Below are 13863 nucleotides of genomic sequence, written 5' to 3'. Positions count from 1 at the left end.
GCGTTCCTTCGTGCTCACCCCCTACCTTAATTCATCTACCAGGAGTGAGAGGCGTTACAATGTGGCACACAGAGCAACATGCTGCGTTGTAGAACGCACATTCGGATTCCTAAAAAGCAGGTTCCTCTGCCTCCACAAGAGCGGAGGAGCACGGCAGTACACTCCTATCATCTGCTGTAAAATCATTGCGACCTGTGCAATGCTGCACAACCTTGCCACCAAGAGGGGCGCAGAAGTGGAAATAACACATCATAAGGAAATTGATGATGGAACTGAATAGCCAGAGCCCTATACAGCAGGAGCAGCGCAAGCCACAGATGGGAGACTGAGACGGGCAGAGATCACACACAGCTATTTCTAAGTAAGGAAGGAGACACAGCTAGGCTTTGTATTTGAATAACGTAGTTTAATGGGCACTACAGAAATTTACTGAAAGCACACCATGGTACTTCAATGTCTGAATACCCCACTGGGTGGTCGCAGGTTGCCTCACCGTGACATGTCCTGTGGGTTGTGGGCATCCTCATTGTTTGCGCCCTCGCACAACAGTACGGGATGCATGAGGCTGGGTGGCAACGGTGGCAGTGGAGGCTGGGTCAGCAGGTTGGTGCCTGCTGCTCCTTTGAATGTCAGGAACAGGAGTGCTACAGCTACTCCTGCTGGTAGAGTCTTCTGTGTCCCCAACACCTGTGTCCCCAGCAGTGGCTGCCTGGTTGGTTAGCTGTAGCTCCATGGCAGAGGTGACTCTCCCCATCCCCCTCGTCAAATCCGTGCAGCAGTGCACAATGCCATCTTGCATGGCCACAGAGCGCCTACATAGCAGGTAGGTTGCTGTGGCAGGCCAGTTCATGGCCTTTGTGTGTTGGCACATTCACTGTCGATCCTGGCGCTTCTCTGTGTGGTCAGAGTCTAGTCTCTCACAGAGAGCCATCACAGACTGTGACATGTCCGTCATTCCCTCTGCCATGGACTGCATGCTCTCTGCCATGGAGCCAATCCCCCGGTCGATGTTGCCCATCCTGTTATTCAAGTTGCGCACCTGTCGCTGTACCGCTAATATGCCCTTTGCTTGCAGGCGCTGGACTTTGACCATGGTGGCCTCAACACAACAGAAAACCCCCTCTCTATTCTTGCCATCGCCTCTCTCCCATACCCTCCGGCCTCTGGCACTGGTACGCACAGCTTCAGATGCACTCTGCTGTCCAGCGTTGTCTGCCTCAAGTGGAGTTATGTGTGTGTGTGTCTCTCACCCTCCCCATAATCCTCATCGGACATCTCCAGAATCCTGAGAGGAGGCACATCATGCCTCCTTGGCATTACCAGTACTGGTGACTCTGAGGTTGGTGTGGGTGACAGTGCTGGTAGTTCCAACTGTTGTGAGTCAAACAGCAGAGGTGACAGAGGCTGCAGTGTGTTGGGTCGCTCAGGTGTTGTTGCTGCCTGCGCTGTGGGTGTGGGTGGCAGTTCAGTGCTTTGACCTGCACCTTGGGCTGCGTCCTCACTCCGCTCTGTTGCTGGTGCCCTCTTCTCCCTTTCCTGCGCTGTACTACGCGATGACTCTCCTGTGGACAGATATAAACATTGGCTCAGTGGTGATGTACACCTGTGTCATTATAAAATCACATTCATGTCACACAATTGCATAGTCCTCAACTGCTTCTGGATGTAGTGTGTGGCATGCCTTGCTGTTTTCTGTGATGACTGTATTGATGTATGATTCTATGACCACGTCTCCCATGATGCATTGCAGGTAAATCCTAAAACCTGTACTGGAGTGTGATGCACACAACCACATTGGGGAAGGGGGACAGGGAAAGGGTTGGGGATGTATGTCCATGCAGCTTACCTTGTTTTCTTGCAGCTCTGGCTGAGCTGTCAGCATCCCCTATCCCATGGACACTCTCTGGCTCCAGGGTGGACTCCACCATCAGCTCCAGGTCTGTAAGTGCAGGTGCACAGTTCCTTCCTCCACCTGTGGCACCAGCTTCTTTTCCCTAGGCTGCAAGCTTTTCTTTTGTTATGATCCGAAGATCATACCATCTTTTTTTCAGGTCATCAATGTCCCTGGTTGTGACCCCAATGGCATTCACCTTGGACTGGATCCCCATCCAGGTGTTCCTTTTAACAGACTCTGCAGCATGCAGAGACTGCTTGCCAAAGAGCTGGGTGTGGTGTCTCACCACCCCCTCCACCAGCACCTGCAGTTCAGCTGTGCTGAATTTGACTTTCCTCTTGCACTCAGCTCCTTCCCTCTGGGCATCCTGTGACTCCATTCTGCAGCTCAACTCAGCTCTGGGCAGCCTGTTCCTCAGTGTCTCACTGCTCTCAATGCTGTTGCACCTGTATGGGTGTGGCCACTTCCTGGGAGTGGGGTGGGGTAGCTGCATTTGATTGGTTCTCTGTTGCTTTGTTGTGGGGTGTTGTGGGTGTTCCTGATTGGTTGACAGGCTCAATTGGATGTGTTTCGTATTACCGATTCAGTATTTACCGATTCGGTATTTACAGAATCTGTAAATACCGAATCGGTAATTCCCATTCATTCCTATGGGCCTGGAGGCCCATAGGGTTGAATGGGTGTTACCGATTCGGTATTTACCGAATCGGTAAATAACTGTTCTGAATTTCCGAATGTTACCGAATCAGTATTTTTTACCGATTTTTTTACCTACATCCCATTTTCCGATTTTAAAATACCGAATCGGTATGATTCGGTATTTTAGAGTCGGTACAATTGGATTACCTACATCTGGCCCATATTTTCAAGCCAATTACAAGCCTACCCGCGAAATTCAAGTATGCCCTGATAGTCTTAAGCCCAACACAAAGAATAATCAAACCAGCCTTTTGGGAGACGTGGAACAACCAGTGCCGTGCAGGGGTTCCCTCAAGTAGGGTGACCAACTGGCATGGGTGCAAATTCAGGACGGTGAGTGTAAAAATTCAAGACAAATGGTCAAAATTCAGGACAAAAATTCAGGATAGGAGGTCAAAATTCAGGACAAACCTTCGGGAAAAAAGGTACGTTTTACAGACACATCAGAGGAGGTCGCACTATAGTATATAAGTAATCCCATCTATATCCAAACATATTCATCCATTTGCAAACCTATTCATCATGTATCCTTCCTTCCATACATCCCTCACTTTCACTCATCCATCCCTCCACCCTTTCACCTTATCCATCCAGTCTTCCACTCATCCAGCCATTTACCCTTTCACCCATACAGCCATCCTTTCACTTATTCATCCATCCACCCAGTCACTCATACTTCCACCCATTCACCTTTTCAGTAATCCATTCATCCTCCCTTTCTCTCTCAATTGACCCTTTCACTTAGCCATCCTTCCTTCCATCCATCCATCCATCCTTCTACTCATCCACTCATGAATCCATCCATTGACCCTATCACTCATTCATCCTTTCACTCATCTATCCACCCATTCACTCGCCCATCATCCACCCTTTCACTCATCCATCCATCCTTTTGCTCATTATCCATTTATTCACCCTTTCATTCATCCATTCACCCTTTCACTAATCCATCCAGCCGTCCACCCATCCCTTCACTCACTCACCCACCTTTTCATAATAATTCTGAGCGGAGTCTTTATCTGCAGAGTTGCATACAGAAGAGGCCCATCAAGAATTTCACCCTTGTTATAGTTCCTAAGGCAAGTTCTAGGATAGGCCATGGGACGGACATACCCCTCACCCTCAATCTAAAATGGCGAGCTTCTTCTCCGGATATCGATTAATGCAGAAATTGGGCAGGCAGTTTGAGTTCAGTAACTTGTGGGCAATAAACACAACCCCTTAATCAGTCACAATGGACTGAGGGACTCCTAAAGTTGCAACCAGGCACAGGCTGCTGGCCGCCTTCAGTACACGTCGAGGTCCGCCTCAGATGCTTACCACGTTCTTGACCGGTGAAAGTCGAGGTGGAGAGCCATAAGGAGTCCTGAGGCAAAGGTATGGGTGCCAGTTGCACAGCAGACTTCTCTATGTATGCGGTGGGGTAGTAGCAACGCATCCGCCATAGTAGTGCTTCTGAAGACCTGCTAAAGCAGGGAAATATACTAAAAAGTGATCCCAAGCCCTGAAACCTAAGCAAGGCTCGACCTTCTGTTGGTCATTCCTTGTACAGTTTTTATACATGACTAGCTATATGAGCTATAAATTAAAAACATGTGAGAGAGGGGCTAAGGAGAGATGAGGTGCACCATGGGTGGTAGTCAGGGAATACATAAAGACAGTCATGGAAGGGGCACCAACAAAGATTGTCACCCCGGGCGCCACTGATGCACATAGTTTAGAGTTCGGCAGTTCTTCTAGAGCCTTTGCAGCAACCACCTATAACGTTTTTGTCCTGTTTTAGTGGTACACAGTTACGCGAAAACGACGCCTCATTGTTTAAAATAAGTTTGCCATTTGCAAATAAATATAGAGCATAGACGTTTTAAGGCAAGGGCAACGCGTGCAACTTCCAAGGACCCCAAGCTATAAAGCCCCCCCCCCCCCCCCCCTAGGAAGACGATCTATTTCTATATTATTTATGTCTATTTATTTCAACGTACCCCCCTCTCCTATGTAGTTTTAAGGCTTGTTGGGCCCCAAGGGAAGACATATATCAGCTATTTCTGCATGAGTCAGTTTCTAAAACTTTAACATAGTTTAATATTTTTGTGCGTTATGCAAGCTTCAGTTTTCAGAAAATCGTTAATAAAATTCACAAATGTTCCGAACAGGGGGCCCCTAAACATGTCATGCACAGGGCCCAGAAAATCATTAAGATGACAATGATACAAGGCAGTAGCTATGAACAGTGGAGAAGAAGCATCAACACCAGGTGCATTGCACCCCAATTACTGTTGCCTTTTACTGTGCAAACAGACAGCAGGGTGACATTATAATTTCTTGTACTAGGGCCCAGTGCTCTCGTGTTACAACACCGCACAGAGACCATATTTTATCTGTCATTTAATCTGTTTAATGCATCCTGCGATAAGGATCTCCTGAAGAATAGCCAGAACTGCAGGAAACCTCCAAAAATGCATTAGGATCGGATTCTGACATTAACAGTTTCCCAAGCTCTAATCCAGCCAATGGCGCCGCCTTGAGGCCTAGTCCCTTTAGAACGCGATTTACTGAGTCTACAGGTCAGAGGTAGAATAAGGGTCCCAAAAAAATTTAGAAAGGGAAAGGCTCAAAACATGCGGTGCACGTCCAGAAGTGCCATGGCTGGGTACCCTAAAGCTGTTCTCATTGGCCTTGAATCAGGGCCAATGAGAACACCACTCCTGCAGGGTACCAGCAAGCTCTACGATTGGCTGATGCCTTTAAAGCCAATCCTAAATTGCTTTGTTTGGTCTCCACAGCAAATGGTTGGCATTAGAAAGGCACATGATTGGCTGACAAACAACAGCTGTTAAAATTACGGACAAATGGTGTCCATTAAAGAAACCTTCACGGACAACAGACAGACGGACGAAATTACGGACTGTCCGTGAAATTTACGGACGGTTGGTCACCCTACCCCCAAGTTCCAGGGGGCCCCCTCAGCACATTAGTCTGGCCTGAGAGCCCATTATTGAGTCCAGATGCGGCCCCTCCACGTGCCCTGCAAGGGGGGCCATCACGTTTCCTTACACCAGTGGGAATAACTTGTGGGAAATTTAATGAGAGTAAAATCTGTGGGTGCAGTAGGACCAAATGGAATTCCAAACCCATTATTTTAGGAAGATGTAGTCTTTTGGGCACACTATTTAACCCCAATGTTTAACTATCTTTATTGCTCGAATCGGCTACCAGACGCTTGGAAATGTAATATCTTCTATCAGTAAAGTAACAAGCAAAATTCCCACAAAGAATGACCATAACAAGCATGCATTATGGCACCAAGCCCTAATTAATTTATATCTCGCAGACTTAGTTGATGCTCTGGAATTGCACAACAGCGGTCCGCCAAGCCTCGTTTTAGAGAAGTTGGGTTGTCTCCAGTATGCAGACGATATAGTTCTTTTAAGCAAAACACCAATACTCCTGCAATGGGACATGGGTGCTCTAAAAATACTATATGGCCAAGCAAGGGTTAGAGTTAAATCTGAATAAAACAAAAGTGATTCCGCTGTTTAATTTAAATTTAAGTCTCACTCCTGGTTTTTAGCGGGGAAAAAGTTGGAGGGTGTTTGATCAGATAAATACCTGGGATTTACTGTGGACCAGCAAATGACTTGCAAACCCCATTTAGTAGCCATCTAGGCCAATGCACAATCACAAATCTACGGGTTCAAAATATTAAAACAGAACCTGAGTGCCAGTCAATAACTCATCTGCTCAAGGTTATGTCAGCTTGGTTACTCCCAAAGTTGTCTAATGGCGCATAAATTATGCTGGGGCACAATATAGCCATGCTGAACATGAGCAAAACGAAAGTTTACAGATCGGTTTTTAATATTCCAAAGTCAGCTTCACCAGCCAAAGTCCATCTAGAGTTTGGCTTTAAAAAATTAGGAGCCTGCCAGTGTAAAAATGCATTTATATAACTGTGCTGGAGATTGCAAGCTTCCAAAAGGGGAGCCATTAAAAATCTATGCTGGCTTGAAATTGAGGAACAGCAGCAAAGCAACGTAAAAGGCTCTTGGGGAATCCAACTAAACCAATCAATTAAGGATTTAGACATTCAAGAAGCATGGGCAGTAAATATGGGAAAAGCAGCATTTAAGCAAGTTCTAAAAGCCTCAACTGGAGTATATTTCCACAGCCATAGAGCATCACTTCATGTTAGTTAGTTTTGGTAACATGGAGTCAAAAGATTTAGGGCCACATGTATCAACCAATTTTGTGTTTGCAAACGGGACGATTCAATATTTGGAAGGGGCGTGTTCAGGGCATCCCTTCCAAATAGCAAAAACTAATGGTATATATGAACGTTTTGTGACCGTGAATGTGGTCGCAAAACATTTGCATTTTACCACCTATTTCAAGTAGGTGGTAACCCATTCGCCAATGGGAAGGGGTCCCCAAGGGACCCCTTCCCCTTTCACAATGGTTGCAAAAACATTTTTAAGAGCAGGCAGTGGTCCTATGGACCACTGCTTGCTCTTAAAAGATAAAAAGAAACTTTTCTTCTTTTTTTCTTAAACGTAACCTGTTTTCCTTTAGAAAAACGAGCTGCATTTAAAAAAATTGCTTTATTTTAAAGCAATCACAGATATAGTGGTCTGCTGACCCCAGCAGGCCACCATCCCCGTGATTATAGTGATTCCTAGGGAGTCGTAAATTGCGATCTACCTCATTAATATTAATGATGTAGGTCAATTTGCTATCCACTAGTAATCGGTATATGAAACTCATTGAGTTTCATACATCGGAAATTGCGATTCTCAGAAAATTGCAATTAGGCAATCACAATTTCCAAATTTGATACATGTGGCCCTTAATTCCCTCCTGGAAAAGCCAGGTGCAAAATTTAACCTGTAGACTTTGTGGATACAGACAAGAGACTTTAGCCCACATCTTTTGCGTGTGTCCAGTACCGCCGCCACAAAGGAAATCCTTTTGAAAGCAATATTCAGAAACATGGGAATACGTTCATGTAGGCATACTGTAATCACCTGGCTAAGTGGAATGCCCCATGCTTGTATGGGGTGACATTTTTAATGCCACTATTCAACAATGTGTCCAAAAAGACTCAGAACTGTACTTTTCAGTTGCACAATGCATCTGCACTTTAAGCCGTGACACAAAGATGGACTGTGCAAGCAAATTGTCATGTAGCAGGTCCCGAGGCAGTGCGGAAAAGGCTGTCCCACTTCACTTTCTCATATATTCAAGATGATGATCTTTCAACAGACAGGCCCTCACTCATAGTATCAGTGTTGCATTGTAGTGAATATATTCGAATGTCTGACATAATATCGACAGACAGAATATCGAAATACAAAAATATCGGCACAAAAATATCGACATCAAAAATATCGGAGTCATATCTTCATAAAGGTAAGTACAAAAATATCGAAAAAATAATATCGTAGTACAAAAATATCGAAATTAAAAATATCGTTTTTTTAAATGTATTAATAATAATGTAAAAATAATTTTAAAATACATATAATTTTACAAATATTAAATAAAAATATTAAAACAAAATTAAAACTAATACATATACATTTAAAATAAATAAAACACTTAATAATTTAATGTATTTTTTTTTTTATTTCATTTAATTGATTTAATGTAAATTATTTTTATTTTTACCCTGTACGCCTGTACCCCAAAAACCCAAAACTGACCCTGAACCCTAAAAATATCCCTGTACCCCAAAAACCCAAAAATGACCCTGAACCCTAAAAATATCCCTGTACCCCAAAAACCCCAAACTGACCCTGAACCCTAAAAATACCCCTTTACCCAAAAACTGAAAACTGACCCTGAACCCTAAAAATACCCCTTTACCCAAAAACTGAAAACTGACCCTGAACCCTAAAAATACCCCTTTACCCAAGAACTGAAAACTGACCCTGAACCCTAAAAATACCCCTTTACCCAAAAACTGAAAACTGACCCTGAACCCTAAAAATACCCCTTTACCCAAAAACTGAAAACTGACCCTGAACCCTAAAAATACCCCTTTACCCAAGAACTGAAAACTGACCCTGAACCCTAAAAATACCCCTTTACCCAAAAACTGAAAACTGACCCTGAACCCTAAAAATACTCCTTTACCCAAAATTAATTAATATTATTTAATTACCAATTAATTATTAATTAACAATAACAATAAAGTAAATATATTAGCACATTAGCTGTAATTAATTTAATTTAATAATTAATATTATTTTTCCCAATTAATTAATTAAGAATAACAAAAAATTATATATAAAAAAAATTACTCTAATTAATGTAATTAACTAATTAATATTAATTAATTACCAACTAATTAATAATTAAAAATATGTACAAAATTATATTAATTAATTAACTAATTAATATAAATTAATTACCAATTAATTATTAATAGAAATATGTACAAACATATATTAATTAATTAATTATTATTAAATTACTTCCCACCCTATTCCCCTATAAACCCATAACCCGCTACAGAACATATTTATCAAGTGATCAATTAATTAAAATTAATTAAAAATTAATTCTCAATTAATTAATTAATAATGCCTACTAATTAATAATTAATTTAACATAATTAAATTACTTCCCACCCTATTCCCCTATAAACCCACAACCCGCTACAGTAGTAAAAGACAATATTTAATTAAATTACATTAAAAATAAATAATAAAACATAATACAATATAATATACACTAAATTTATTTAAAAATTGATATTAGTAACATCGAAGTTATTTATTTCGATATTATTGGCATCGATATTTAAAACTTCGATATTACTGATATCATACTAATATCGATATTAAGACTGTCGATATTACTTACCTTCGATATTTTGTCCCATCGATATTTAAACTTCGATATAATTGTATATCGAAATTTAAAACTCGATATTTTGTCTGTGTACCAATATATTCATGTGTGGAACTGAATCACATGAATGCTGAGTAAACATATATGTCTCAGATCTCAATTTAAGGTCAAAGAGAATGGTGCAGTTGAGCAAAACACCTTGTTATTCGCAAAGTCAAACTTATATATGGACTGGCAAAGGTTTATTTAATCAGTGTGCTGGTAGTGGCACTTTCTGGCTGGCTGAGGTAATGCCCTAGCTAGGCAGAAGCTACCACTCCCGTCAGGAACGGATGATTACACTTACTGTATAACCTGCGCTCACCCTTGGGTGGCTTGACATGGAGCCATCAGGCTTATTACAGAGGACAGCAGTCATTCACAATAAATATGTTGAGTGTCACAAAAGATACTTCACATGAAATGTATGTAAATAACGTTTGTATTCAACACACACAATAATCAACCCTACATGAACATCATGTACTTTTGGGAATAAATCACCCTTGGAAATCTTACTAGCAGTATTAGGTCCAACCATGTTTAAATGACATTAGCAATATGCACACTTGGGAAAGATCCTAATCTACCTCCTTACCACAACACCCTTATGCGTTGCAACACGTTGTCAAACCCAGGCCCATCCTGGCAACTCTGATAATTCCAAACCACACAGTTATGGGGTGTATTCCAGGCCACAATGATATTTGAAAAATGTACATACAAGGAATTATAGTAGGAGTACCGTAGGCCGAGGTGGCACAGGTAAAAACAATGTCCAACGTTGTGTTCCTCTGGCAAGAAATCAACATATAATGTGCCTGTGTAATGAAATGTAATGGCTTGTGTCATCGATTATGACTGTCAGTCCCACACACACACATACATGCACTCAGCACTGATACGCAGTGCAACGGATATCAGGCAAGTCCATTCCGAACATGCTCGTTCACATATGTACAGGGCACCCTAATGCAGTGCAGCTGATATCCGGCCGGTCAAGCGGTTACACACTGCAGTGACCCCGCAGCCCAACTCACCCTGTCTAAATTACACCCACAGATTGAAGCGACCGGAGTCACACGTAGGGGTCGATTTCGATCCGGTAAAATCCCCCACGATTCGCAATACGGAGCGTTTTCCCGTACGATTCGTACACCTACAACGTCCCCGTACGTACAATGAAGTACGATCCTAACCCAAAGCATATCTATATACGAATCGTACCAAACACCATGCGAACAACAAATACATACGATACATATCCGGGTCACGCTGTACGCGCCGTCTGTCCGTAAATAGGCAGCAGTTTCCGGCCCAGCAAGTACGATTCGTTTCGGCGACACTCCGTACGACCCTATTGCTACGGGAGCTCAAAACCGACGTAAAAGGAGAGTCCAGCTCAAAACGCACCCCGGTACGTGACTGACAGGCCATGAACCCCATCAACCGTGTCATCCCAGTCCAGTACGCCTACGACCTGGTGCACAGAAACCGACGACTGCGCATACTGTGAGAACAAAGTATCGCAACAACGGAAGTGTACCTGTACAGTGCGTCACACACTCGTGTATATATCACCATTGCAATAGTGATAGGAGCCGCACACACGCCATGAATGTTGGGGTACGGTGCATCACACGCTCGCATATATCACCATTGCAATAGTGATATGAGTCGCACACACGCCATGAATGATGGGGTACGGTGCGTCACACGCTCGCGTATATCACCATTGCAATAGTGATACGAGCCGCACATACGCCATGAATGTTGGGGTACGGTGCGTCACACGCTTGTGTATATCACCATTGCAATAGTGATACGAGCCGCACACATGCCATGAATGTTGGGGTACGGTGCGTCACATCTGAGGGGTGTGTGGATAGGACTCCCAGCAGTGCCCAGACATAGGAGGGGTGGCTGGATAGGACTCCCAGCGGTGCCAGACATAGGAGTGGTGGGTGCACAGGACTCCCGGCAGTGCCCAGACATAGGAAGGTTGGCTGTATATGACTCCCAGCAGTGCACAGACATAGGAGGGGTGGGTGCACAGGACTCCCAGCAGTGCCTAGATATAGGAAGGGTGTGTGGCTAGGACTCCCAGCAGTGCCCCGACATATGAGGGGTGTGTGGATAGCACTCCCAGCAGTGCCCAGACATAGGAGGGGTGTGTGGATAGGATTCCCAGCAGTGCCCAGACATAGGAGGGGTGGGTGCACAGTACTCCCAGCAGTGCCCAGACATAGGAAGGGTGGCTGTATATGACTCCCAGCAGTGCACAGACATAGGAGGGGTGGGTGCACAGGACTCCCAGCAGTGCCTAGATATAGGAAGGGTGTGTGGCTAGGACTCCCAGCAGTGCCCCGACATATGAGGGGTGTGTGGATAGCACTCCCAGCAGTGCCCAGACATAGGAGGGGTGTGTGGATAGGATTCCCAGCAGTGCCCAGACATAGGAGGGGTGGGTGCACAGTACTCCCAGCAGTGCCCAGACATAGGAAGGGTGGCTGTATATGACTACCAGCAGTGCCCAGACATAGGAAGGGTGGCTGTGTATGACTACCAGCAGTGCCCAGACATAGCAGGGGTGTGTGGATAGGATTCCCAGCAGTGCCAAGACATAGGAGTGGTGGCTGGATAGGACTCCCAGCAGTGCCCCGACATAGGAGGAGTGGGTGCACAGGACTCCCAGCAGTGCCCAGACATAGGAGGGGTGTGTGGATAGAACTCCCAGCAGTGCCCAGACATAGGAGGGCTGGCTGGATAGGATTCCCAGCAGTGCCCAGACATAGGAGGGGTGGGTGCACAGTACTCCCAGCAGTGCCCAGACATAGGAAGGGTGGCTGTATATGACTACCAGCAGTGCCCAGACATAGGAAGGGTGGCTGTGTATGACTCCCAGCAGTGCCCAGACATAGGAGGGGTGTGTGGATAGGATTCCCAGCAGTGCCAAGACATAGGAGGGGTGGCTGGATAGGACTCCCAGCAGTGCCCCGACATAGGAGGGGTGGGTGCACAGGACTCCCAGCAGTGCCCAGACATAGGAGGGGTGTGTGGATAGAACTCCCAGCAGTGCCCAGACATAGGAGGGCTGGCTGGATAGGATTCCCAGCAGTGCCAAGACATAGGAGGGGTGGCTGGATAGGACTCCCAGCAGTGCCCCGACATAGGAGGGGTGGGTGCACAGGACTCCCAGCAGTGCCCAGACATAGGAGGGGTGTGTGGATAGAACTCCCAGCAGTGCCCAGACATAGGAGGGCTGGCTGGATATCACTCCCAGCAGTGCCAAGACATAGGAGGGGTGGCTGGATAGGACTCCCAGCAGTGCCCCGACATAGGAGGGGTGGGTGCACAGGACTCCCAGCAGTGCCCAGACATAGGAGGGGTGTGTGGATAGAACTCCCAGCAGTGCCCAGACATAGGAGGGCTGGCTGGATATCACTCCCAGCAGTGCCCAGACATAGGAGGGGTGTGTGGATAGAACTCCCAGCAGTGCCCAGACATAGGAGGGCTGGCTGGATATCACTCCCAGCAGTGCCCAGACATAGGAGGGGTGGGTGCACAGGACTCCCAGCAGCGCCCAGACATAGGAGGGGTGTGTGGATAGAACTCCCAGCAGTGCCCAGACATAGGAGGGCTGGCTGGATATCACTCCCAGTAGTGCCCAGACATAGGAGGGGTGTGTGGATAGGATTCCCAGCAGTGCCCAGACATAGGAGGGGTGGGTGCACAGTACTCCCAGCAGTGCCCAGACATAGGAAGGGTGGCTGTATATGACTACCAGCAGTGCCCAGACATAGGAAGGGTGGCTGTGTATGACTCCCAGCAGTGCCCAGACATAGGAGGGGTGTGTGGATAGGATTCCCAGCAGTGCCAAGACATAGGAGGGGTGGCTGGATAGGACTCCCAGCAGTGCCCCGACATAGGAGGGGTGGGTGCACAGGACTCCCAGCAGTGCCCAGACATAGGAGGGGTGTGTGGATAGAACTCCCAGCAGTGCCCAGACATAGGAGGGCTGGCTGGATATCACTCCCAGCAGTGCCAAGACATAGGAGGGGTGGCTGGATAGGACTCCCAGCAGTGCCCCGACATAGGAGGGGTGGGTGCACAGGACTCCCAGCAGTGCCCAGACATAGGAGGGGTGTGTGGATAGAACTCCCAGCAGTGCCCAGACATAGGAGGGCTGGCTGGATATCACTCCCAGCAGTGCCCAGACATAGGAGGGGTGTGTGGATAGAACTCCCAGCAGTGCCCAGACATAGGAGGGCTGGCTGGATATCACTCCCAGCAGTGCCCAGACATAGGAGGGGTGGGTGCACAGGACTCCCAGCAGCGCCCAGACATAGGAGGGGTGTGTGGATAGAACTCCCAGCAGT

Source organism: Lissotriton vulgaris, chromosome 6 (assembly GCF_964263255.1).
Source record: "Lissotriton vulgaris chromosome 6, aLisVul1.2, whole genome shotgun sequence".
In the NCBI taxonomy this organism is placed as follows: domain Eukaryota; kingdom Metazoa; phylum Chordata; class Amphibia; order Caudata; family Salamandridae; genus Lissotriton; species Lissotriton vulgaris.
This window is presented reverse-complemented; position numbering follows the sequence as displayed.